General features: G+C 38.6%; 1 long non-coding RNA gene across 2 annotated transcripts; it reads left to right on the forward strand.

Moving 5' to 3' along the window:
* The first annotated feature begins 5938 nt into the window (after positions 1 to 5938).
* LOC120735601 lies at positions 5939 to 9549 on the forward strand. Of its 2 annotated transcripts, XR_005696311.1 has the most exons (5): positions 5939 to 7141; positions 7658 to 7940; positions 8031 to 8142; positions 8235 to 8623; positions 8756 to 9549. It is a non-coding gene; the product is annotated as an uncharacterized LOC120735601 (long non-coding RNA). The 2 variants fall into 2 exon arrangements; XR_005696310.1 differs by having other exon boundaries at positions 7658 to 8142.
* Positions 9550 to 9820: the final 271 nt, after the last annotated feature.

The raw sequence follows: 9820 nt of genomic DNA on the forward strand, positions 1-9820 counted from the left end.
AGAGAGGGAGATGGGAAAAAGTCAGGTGGAGGCATGAAAGCAAAACAGAGGAAAAGAGATGTGGAAAAAGATGAAGCAGAAAAAGAGAGTAAGATAAAAGAGAGCAGATAAGGGGGGTCAAAGAGACAGCAGGAGAAAAAGATGCAAGTACAAAACAAGAAGGGCAGCCGAGATATCTGCAGTTTTTTTCTTTCTTTTTGGCATGTCTGGTACAAATTATCAACATGGTTTGTCAGCACACACTCGGCGCCACTGGGAAGGCAAATTTATGTATGTGTGTGTGTGCATGAACCAGACTGAATTATTCACTGAGCAAACATTAAGCCGACATAGAAACGCAGATGAGCACACAAACTCCTGCTCGTTTTCAGTGAGAACCTCCCCTCCTCTGGGTCATGCAGACAGATGGGACGGGAAGTGTGTCACTGGGTCAACCTCAAGACTGTTGCGGGCGGCCATCTTGGAACAAATGGGAGGTTTCCAGTTCTCCTGCATTTGTGGTGAAGTGATGACAAACGGAATCTGATGAAGCGTGTTTAATCGAGATCAGCACTTGCCATCAAGAGCAATCGCTATTGATGCGGAGAGGATTTACTGGCTTGAATTTGAACCGACTTTCAGAGTTATGAGGGCGAAGTCAACAAGACATATACGGATTTTGAGCGAAGAAGCAAAACTGTAATAAATGTGCCCTCCTCTACTTTACTTGGCAATGTGAGGCTAATTAGGGACATGGTGTACTGTTCTTCACAGCCTATTAATAATGACTTTTACCAAAGGAATTGTTCAGCGTTACAGAAAATACACCTGGTGGTTTATTTGCTGAGATTTAGATGAGAAGATTCAAAACCAATTCTCTGCACATCACACGTAAAGCCAGCGCCAGGAGGAAAAATTACTTTAGAGTAAAGACAGCCAGCCTTGCACTCCACTCCAACATCTCTAAAGCACACTAATTAATTTCTTTATCACATTTGGTTTTAAAAAAAAGAGAGAGAAAAAAACAGCAATTTGTGGTTTGAGAGTGAGTTGGCAGTTTTACAGTTTGTTTTTGTGCGGTGCAACCACATCGTGACGGCAAGACCCTGGGAAGTCTTTGCTGCTTTCACTAGGAAATATACGCTTCTCTAATGCAACAAATTATTTTCACGTTTCTGTTTGGGATTAGGGAAATGAGACATAACAACTTAATTAGCGAGCTTTAAAGTGACTGCAAGGTGCATTTAAGGAACTTTGTACATTTTTGCCTTAGTGGTAAATTGTTCTTTTAAGAAAAATGTGAGCCCAAATAATCAGGGTGTGGAGAACTGGCAATTGACAATCAGTGCGTGGGGGCTAATAAAAGCAATGGAAAGCAAGATTTCTTTCATTTTTAGAACCGTGTCCAAACTTTTTTGACTTCGAGAGAGCATGAAGGATAAAAACTATTTTATTACTGGACTAATGCATTCATGCACTAAAAACCTATTACAGACATGATTCATCTTAAAAACATGGTCTGCAATATGTTTCATAATGACTCACCATGAACCATGAACCATGAACTGGCATAGTATATGACTGTTTGCTATAGAGGTTCTCAATGATTTGTGAAATGACACTTCCTTGTTGAAGTTGTGTATCAATATGTTTATGTTCATGAATTTCATTGTGTTTTGAGCCAAAATTTGGCAAAATGAGCAGCTTACAGGGATGAGAGTGAGAGTTTTAAACAAAGCCTTAATACGTGCTCTAATTCTTCCTTCGTGCATGAGTGCAGCAAAAAATGAACACTGTCGCCAACAGTGGAGTGCATTTTTCGTTGACCATTTTCCGAGGAATGTTTGTTTATTTGGTTCTTTGTTAGCCACTTAAAACTTGCTTGTTAATGATTAAAAAAAATAAAAGTGCCTAAATCCACAGATCCACGGTTGAGTCTACACATATCAGACAACTTAGCAATGAGGCAATTTTAAATTGTATATTTGGGCAGTTTGTTGCTAGTATAGTGTCCCAAAAACACATATTTTGTTTCTTTAATTGAACTTATGAAAAATGTAAAAAAATAAAAATAAAAAAAAAAACACCACAGTTGGCAGGGATATGATAATAATTTTGGATCAAGACGGTACTAAAAACTTGGAACCTTGGTGTGTAGTGTGTCTTATAAAATTTGAGGAAACTGAAAAAGTTTCCTCAAATTTGTCGCATTTGTTCTCGGATGATGAGAACAAATGCGACAAAGACCTGAAAACAGGACTTGAGCGATGCAGCTGGACCTCCAGTCAAGTCATCAACTGTTCACTGAAACTGCATCAGAAATCGGTGAAAGGGGGTCAAGAAGTCAGGGGAAAAGAGAGAAAAGGCTGAAGTATGCAAAATTACACAAGAACCAGACTGTAGATCAGACTTAACAGGTCTCATGGAGTGATGAATTCAGATCTGAAATCAACAGAGAAGCTCAAGAGAGAGGTACAACAGGGAGTGTCTACAGACATCTGTAAAGCACGATGGAGGCTCGATGGAGGTTTGAAGCTGTCAGTCAGTAGTCATAGAATTTATGAACACAGACTCAAACATCATGTCATACCATGTTCACCATGACAATGTTCCCAAAAGGTTTATAGACTCTTTTTTTGCCTGCATATTGTATGTCCATTTACTTTTGCACATGTTTTGATAAATTCATTCACCTATTTCCCATTTTTCTAGCAAAAAAGAAAGCACTCTGAGAATGCAAACCTTCAGCGAGGCAGCTCAAAATCTGCCTTGGTGAAGGTTTAAGGGGATAGTATTGTATTTTGTAAATAGTCCTGTTTCTTTGTTCTTTTAAAAATACTTTAAGGAGTTTTTAGTGCAGTAAAAAATCAAATAGCTAGGCAGCTCGTTTTTGTTCTCTTGACAATACTTTCTTTATAAAGACAAAACACATTTTTGGGGAAAGAAATGCAGTTGTAGGTAAAAGTGAGGTCAGAGCTCAATTGTGACATCATATTTGGATGTAAACTATCATGTGATGTTTATAATCTTTATATAACAGTGTCATTTCATATGCTTATCACTTTGACCTTCAGATCAGTCTATTGACCTTGAAGGAGAGGTCAAAGGTCAAATGTGACATGACATTTTAAGTCTTAATACGGTACTTTTCGCATGTTGACAATACACACTTTACTTGTAATAATCATCATGTAAGTTATATGGCTTTTTTTTGTTAATTTTCCACCAGTAATTCATTAAGGTGACCTTTTTATTGGACTGTTAACATGACCCCACTCTACACGCCTACAAAGTTTTATCAGAACTCATTCAAAGTGTTTTGCAATATCATATTTACAGACAGACAGAATGACACATACAAATGCTGAAAAAGAAAAAGATAACTTGTCAGCTTGAGTAGTGACTCAAGATTTTTGCACATTACTGTGTGCGCTTATAAACCAGAATTAACATTTTGATTTATTTGCAATGTATTATCCTGTAATAATTATTTTTGTTCCTTCCACTGTTTGTCTTTTAATTTTACATGATCTCAATTTAATCGTTCACTTCACAGCTCGAGTTTTCCTTCCAGAATTTGTTTGACTCCAAGGATCAATCATCAGCGCTTCTTTATCCCTCGTTTCTTGCATTCTTCTTCTCCTGCATGTTTGTTTGCTCCGCTCTGTCGGTGGAGCAGCGGAACACGGGATAGCTGTCTAACCCCCCGTCACCTGTCGAGATATGTTGGATGAATGCACCCCGTGGAAATTAACGGCAGGATTATGCAAATCCAAATTGAACTGTGAAGTTAAGAGGCTCGGCCCAGTGACCTCGTCATCTCGAGCAGGCAGGGAACGGGTATGCAGACAGATCGACGTGCGGTATGCGCTCCCGTACTCATACTAATGCATGTGCACACACGCGCACTCACAAACATGGGCGAACACTGAGTCGCACAGTTATATCTGAGTGTGCGTACGCTTCTGAGACCATGTGCCTCTCCTGCCTGTGTGCATGAGCTGAATTATAATTTAGTCATTAGAGCTGTCCTAAATTACCACCCACAAACAGATGCATTCATGCACAGGCCACTGGCTTCTCCAGCTGTGACTGCTGAGTCTACTTTTCTTTGTTGGAGTGGAGCTCCTGTTCCAGAAACCCAGACTCAAACCTTAAATCTTTTAATGAGGGATTTCTAGCTTAAAGTAACGTACATCTAGCTATTACAGACTTTTGTTAAATATCTGCCAGAATTCCCATTTTCCAAAGTTTGTGCTGTATTTCATGGTCATCTCCTGGTGCTTCAGCTATTGTGTTTTTCCACAGTAATTTTCAACTGAAATCTGGCAAGTCACAATGCAGTTGTGTAATGCACCTATAAAAAGCTCATATGTGTTTGCAAATTTTTACACTTGGAATAAATCCTGCAGAATCACCAGTGGCCTGATTCTGGCTTCAGCACATCTTCCTATCTACCTGTTTTCTTGTTTGCTGCCTCGACATTCACTCCCTGCGGCAGTTATCTCAGCTGCAGTATTTTTAGCATTCGTTTTTTTCCTGTCTGACTTACCTGGCTGTTGCTCCAGTTCTTTGTGGTTTGGCAGAAGAAGCAGCTGAAGGTGAAACCTGCTGATATAAGAGGCTCAAGGAAAAGGGGGCAATAACATTGCAGGAATTAATGTGTGGCATATAGATATAGTCAACATATGCTACTGAAGTTCAAACCAAGCATCAGAAGGGGGAAGAAAGGTGAGTTAAGTGACTTTGAAGGTGGCATAGCTGCTGGTGTGAGTATTTCAGCCACTTCTGGTCTGTTGGTACTTTTCTGCCAACCCAACTGCAGAGTTTACAGAGAATAGTCTGAAAAATATAAACTACCCAGCCAGTCCCAATTCTCTAGGAAGAAAAATGCCTTGTTGATGTCAGAAGTCAGAGGAGAATGGCCAGATGGCTTAGAGTTGATCGTAGGGCAATAGTAACTCAAATATCGGCTTGTTGCAAAAACATCTGGAGAAGAGCATCTCTGAACCGTGAAGAAGATGGGCTACAGCAGTAGAAGACCACAGCAGGTTTCATTCCTATCAGCTAAGAACAGGAAACTGAGGCTACACCTCATATAGGCTTGCCAAAATTGGACAACAGAAGATTGGAAAAACGTTGCCTGGTCTGATGAGTTTGTATTTTTGCTTCAAATGGTAGGGTCAGAACTTGGCATCAATCCATTTCACCTTGGATCAGCTATTCAGGCTGCTGGTGGTGTAATGGTGTGGGGGATATTTTCTTAGCAAACTTTGGACACTTTAGTACAAACTGAGCATCATTTGAAATGGCAGAGCTCACCCGAGTGTCGCTGCTGACCACAGCATACCCTTCTTCGGATGGATAGCATTGTGTAAGAAATGTGCCATCCGCCTGCCTTCATTGTGATTGCATTAGCAATAGAAGAACACTTCCCATCCTGCTATGATGCAAATATCTTTGACAAATTAATTCCAGAATCTAAATTATCTTTATGACTAATTTCTCAAGAAGACAGATCCTCACTAGTAAAAAGGTTTACCGGTTGTTCTGGTTTCCCCAGCAGTGAAACATTAGAGCAATCAGATTTATTTTACACCTGTGACATGCACTGGATCATTTCCAGTTTATCAGCTGTCACATGTCAAGAAGCAAGAGCCAAGGCAGATGGAGATCAGAAGACACTTAGCACACGTTATTCATGACAGTGCTTATACGCATTCCCGCTTAATATTTAAATGTGTTTTTATTGCTGCCATAAGATTTGATTTTTTTTTTTATCAATAATAAGATTTAATTGTCTACCAACTTGAAATTTAATATAGTATGAACGTCAAATAACATAACATCTAAAAATACTTCAGTGGATACAGTATATGTGCATTCCCACCTTATAAAATGGTTGTGCTACACACAGATGTTTTATCTCTGTCGCATGAAAAACTAAAATAACTCTGTGGATCTGTCCCTACATTTTGAAGTTTTACGATCTACTGATTGCACAGAGGGCAACATGATGACACCACTCTGGTCATTTTGGTATATCAAACAAGAATGCAGATTTCTCAGCTCATTCTTTTCTTTTCTTTGAAGCAGGGCATCACCTGGGGAAATACTGAAATAAAGAATCATTCTGACCATTTGAAAGGAGGAAAAGAAAAAAAGAAAGAAAAAGATGAGTTCAGGGACTCAACACATCTTTTGTTTCTCATCTCTTCATCCAACATTGTGTCGTTCTGCCTCTGACCTCCATGACAAATATGATAGATGATGGATGGCAGATATTAATATACACATAATACATTCATACATCCACACACCCATGGGCATTTTCTCACAGGCACAAACAGACACACACACATGCATCCTTATCATATTTTAGCTTATGTGCACACTCATATGGTCTGCCAGTTTCTGAATGCTGGTAGAATCTAATGGTTGGCATTAGCTTAGCAGTCCCCTGATATTTCACTGGAAAAGAGCTTCAGCTGCTGAAAGTGTGAGTGTGCGTGTATCTGTGTGTGAATATGTGCGAGTGCTCACAGGGCCTGAACAGACAGGCAGACAGCAGTGGGTGTGGGTGGTGTGTGGGAGAGGTCGAAGCAATGCAGTAGAGGCGGCAGAGCTGGAGACGCCAAGAGGAGGGGAGAAAGAGGGAGAGTTACAGGCCGACAGCAAAACAAAGAACCATAGAGAGCAAAGGTAGAAGTCGTGGAAGGAAAGAGGAAATTGGACACAGAGATAAAGAAGTACCTAACGTTATTCTCCCAGCAGAAGCCCCCCAGCTCTAACTGGATAAGCCAAAGGCTTCTTCATCAGCCAGGATGAATGGAATGTAATCCAGTTGCCTTCGCATGTCTTAAATATTCATTGATTCTCCTTTGTAGCCAAGTTGTGCATCTCATTAAAATATAGGTTCCACACAGTAAAAAATGGAGCGTCAATATTTCAGAGTAAACCTATTTTAACCTAGATAGAGTATTTACAACTCTATGAGGAGTAAACCAGCTCTAACATCGGAGTTAAAAGTCAGTGTAAAGTTTGTTAGTCACGCAGTGAAGACTTAACTCCACACAGTGTTGATTATTACCAGTCCGCAGGCGTGTGCGGCCTCAGAGCTCTAATGCGCATGGAATTTTCTCCGAAGAGCTGCCACAGTCAGGTAAGTGAAGTTAACATTCCCATACTGGTAACATTGTTTAAAAGGTATTTTTAAACTAAATAGCTCTTTATAGTTTCACTGATGTCGAGTGAGGACATGTTAGCAGCATTTACCCACAGGTTTAATGACATTCCAGTAGCTACATACTAGCCATTGCTAAAAGTTAAGATGTTCGTTATCTTCTCACTGCGTTAATATGAACCTAAAACATTTTAACTATGTATTTCTTCTAAATGCTGTCTAAATAATATCATTGTCACATGTCAAATCGCACAGTTTGAACAACTAAATTACTGTTTATCAGTAAGCTAATAATTGCTAATTAGCTTACATAAGCGAACGTACTTTCAGAAAAAGTGGGTAACATTACCATAACGTTAACTTTACTGGTTTATATTATTTTAAACAAATGCCAAACGCATACACTACTTTAGAGTTTTGCTCATTATTTAGTAAGAAATATGTATTTTGTGTAAATTAACTGATTTTAACTTAAGTAATGTTTCTATTTTATAGAAAGGTTTAAGAGTATGCAAAAACCAAGTCTCTGAGAGATGCAACCAGAAGACGGATGAGAAACATACTTGAGGCTGAGATGACAGAATAACACGGGTAAGAATCAAAAATGTAAGATATAAAGAAACATTTTTAACATTGTATTATTTTTAATTGTGATGTTTAATGCCAATTATTGAATTTATACATTAGGACATCTTCCCCTAAAAGCGTAAGAGTGATGTATACGCAGGGCATTGTTCTGTCTCCATATCTGGAAGACCCATATTCACAACATGGATATGTAAGTAAAGGGAACCTTTCAACATTAAATACATAATTGCCCTCAGAAATGTTGATAACATAGTCCTTCTTCGTTTATTTAATTACATAGAAACATTACTACGATCCAGAGAGCGGTTCAGGATACATTGCATGGCGGTTGAAGACCATTCAAAGAAAAGCTGTGGAGGAAAGAAGCGTCTCAGTTTGCAAATCTCCCAAATGTAAGTTCACTTATCATTTAAATGATACTGATTTAATTTGTAGGCAGGATTCAATCAAACACCTCTCTATGTTCTGTATTTTTGCATTACAGATAGAACAAGATTTCCGACTCCTGTTTTGTGAGGTCACTGGGAGCAAATTCTTGGAGAGATGGCTCATCAATCTCAAAGCAAAGGTTGTCATGGACTTGTCCCCACCTCAGAGCTCTTGGAGTTAATGTGCAATGCTGAGTCCGGTACTGAAGTTGAGAATGGTATGATTAGGACTGTTTTTATTTGCCATTGTTGGTTATATAGGTAATTCTGTCAATTCAATGTATTTTTGGAATAGTTCTTTGTTTATTCGTCTGTAGGCTGGGACAGTGACTTGTCTACTATCTTGCTGCTGCTACATCTGCTACCACAATCTGCACAAGGGCAAAAGAGACCAGGAAAGATGTCTGCATCTCAAGCTGTCAATAACCTCATCAAATTCCCAAAGGTATGTTATTTAAAATATACTTTCCATCACCTCTATTTTCATGGACAGTGAGTTGAGCTAATCTACTGTCAGAGGATAGTCACTTAATTTAATGTGACTTAATTAACACATTAGTTTAATGTGTTGTTGTAGGCTGGAACCAGTGTACAGCAGCAGCTAGACAACGTCACCCGGAGCAGTCAGCCCTACCTTCTTACTCAGGGATCCACAAGAAGCAGCATTCACACCTTCATTGTGATTGAGAAGCATGCACTTCCATGTAAAGCGACAGGTTCAGTAGGAGCCCTTGATGAACTCTTTAGGGCCCATTATGTCTTTGGTACATCATACAGTTCATCCCTGACCAACTTTTTTACTTTTCTGCAAACAACTACGACATTGGGGAAATGTCATATTGCTTTCTCTAGTGAGCATCATAGAACTGTTAATTGTAAAGGTTTGTTACGTTAATTAAATGACACTGAAATGAGAAACATAATAAATGCTGTTACTTAAACCTGTATATTTGTTGTTATTTCCATAATGTAGGATAGATCACAGTTATTTAGTAATATAGCATCATACGATGAATATGAAAAAAATCACACTACAGAGAAATAAAAATGATATATTATTACACATCAGAGTGTTATTATTAAACTAAATTTGGAGTAAAAATAGCTCTATAAAGTGTAATCAAATTACTCTGAACAGTGTGAATAACCCTCAGTGTTAAATATTTTTACACATTTTGTTGTTAATTTGACACTAAATTGAGTACAATTAACACTGAAAAGTTAACACTGGCCATAGAGTAAATTTAACTCTAATTTTGAGTGGAACCAAATGTTATCTGAAGCAGAGTTAAAATCAACTCTGTAAGTGTAAAATTGACACTTGGTTTTTTACTGTGCAGTATTGGTGATTTTGTTTACACTTTGCTCTATAAGTTCACTTGGTTCTGATTTTAAAATACTGGCATTTTTTTTTTTTTTCAAACCTGCTGATATCAGACAGAGATTCGCAGGGTGTCCTTTGGAAGCTGCAGTGGCCATCTTAATAACAGTTCTTATTAAAATAACCACAGCAGGGACGGGCAAGCGACAGCAGTAAAACCACTGTGTAGCTCCACGCAGACTTTCACAATAAAATTCAACTACCTGTTGCAATTTGGTTAGGCTAAATCTGACCAAACAGCACGTGAAAGCAAAAGTAAAA

The sequence above is a fragment of the Simochromis diagramma genome, unplaced genomic scaffold (assembly GCF_900408965.1).
Source record: "Simochromis diagramma unplaced genomic scaffold, fSimDia1.1 OVJJ01000816.1, whole genome shotgun sequence".
Taxonomy (NCBI): Eukaryota; Metazoa; Chordata; class Actinopteri; order Cichliformes; family Cichlidae; genus Simochromis; species Simochromis diagramma.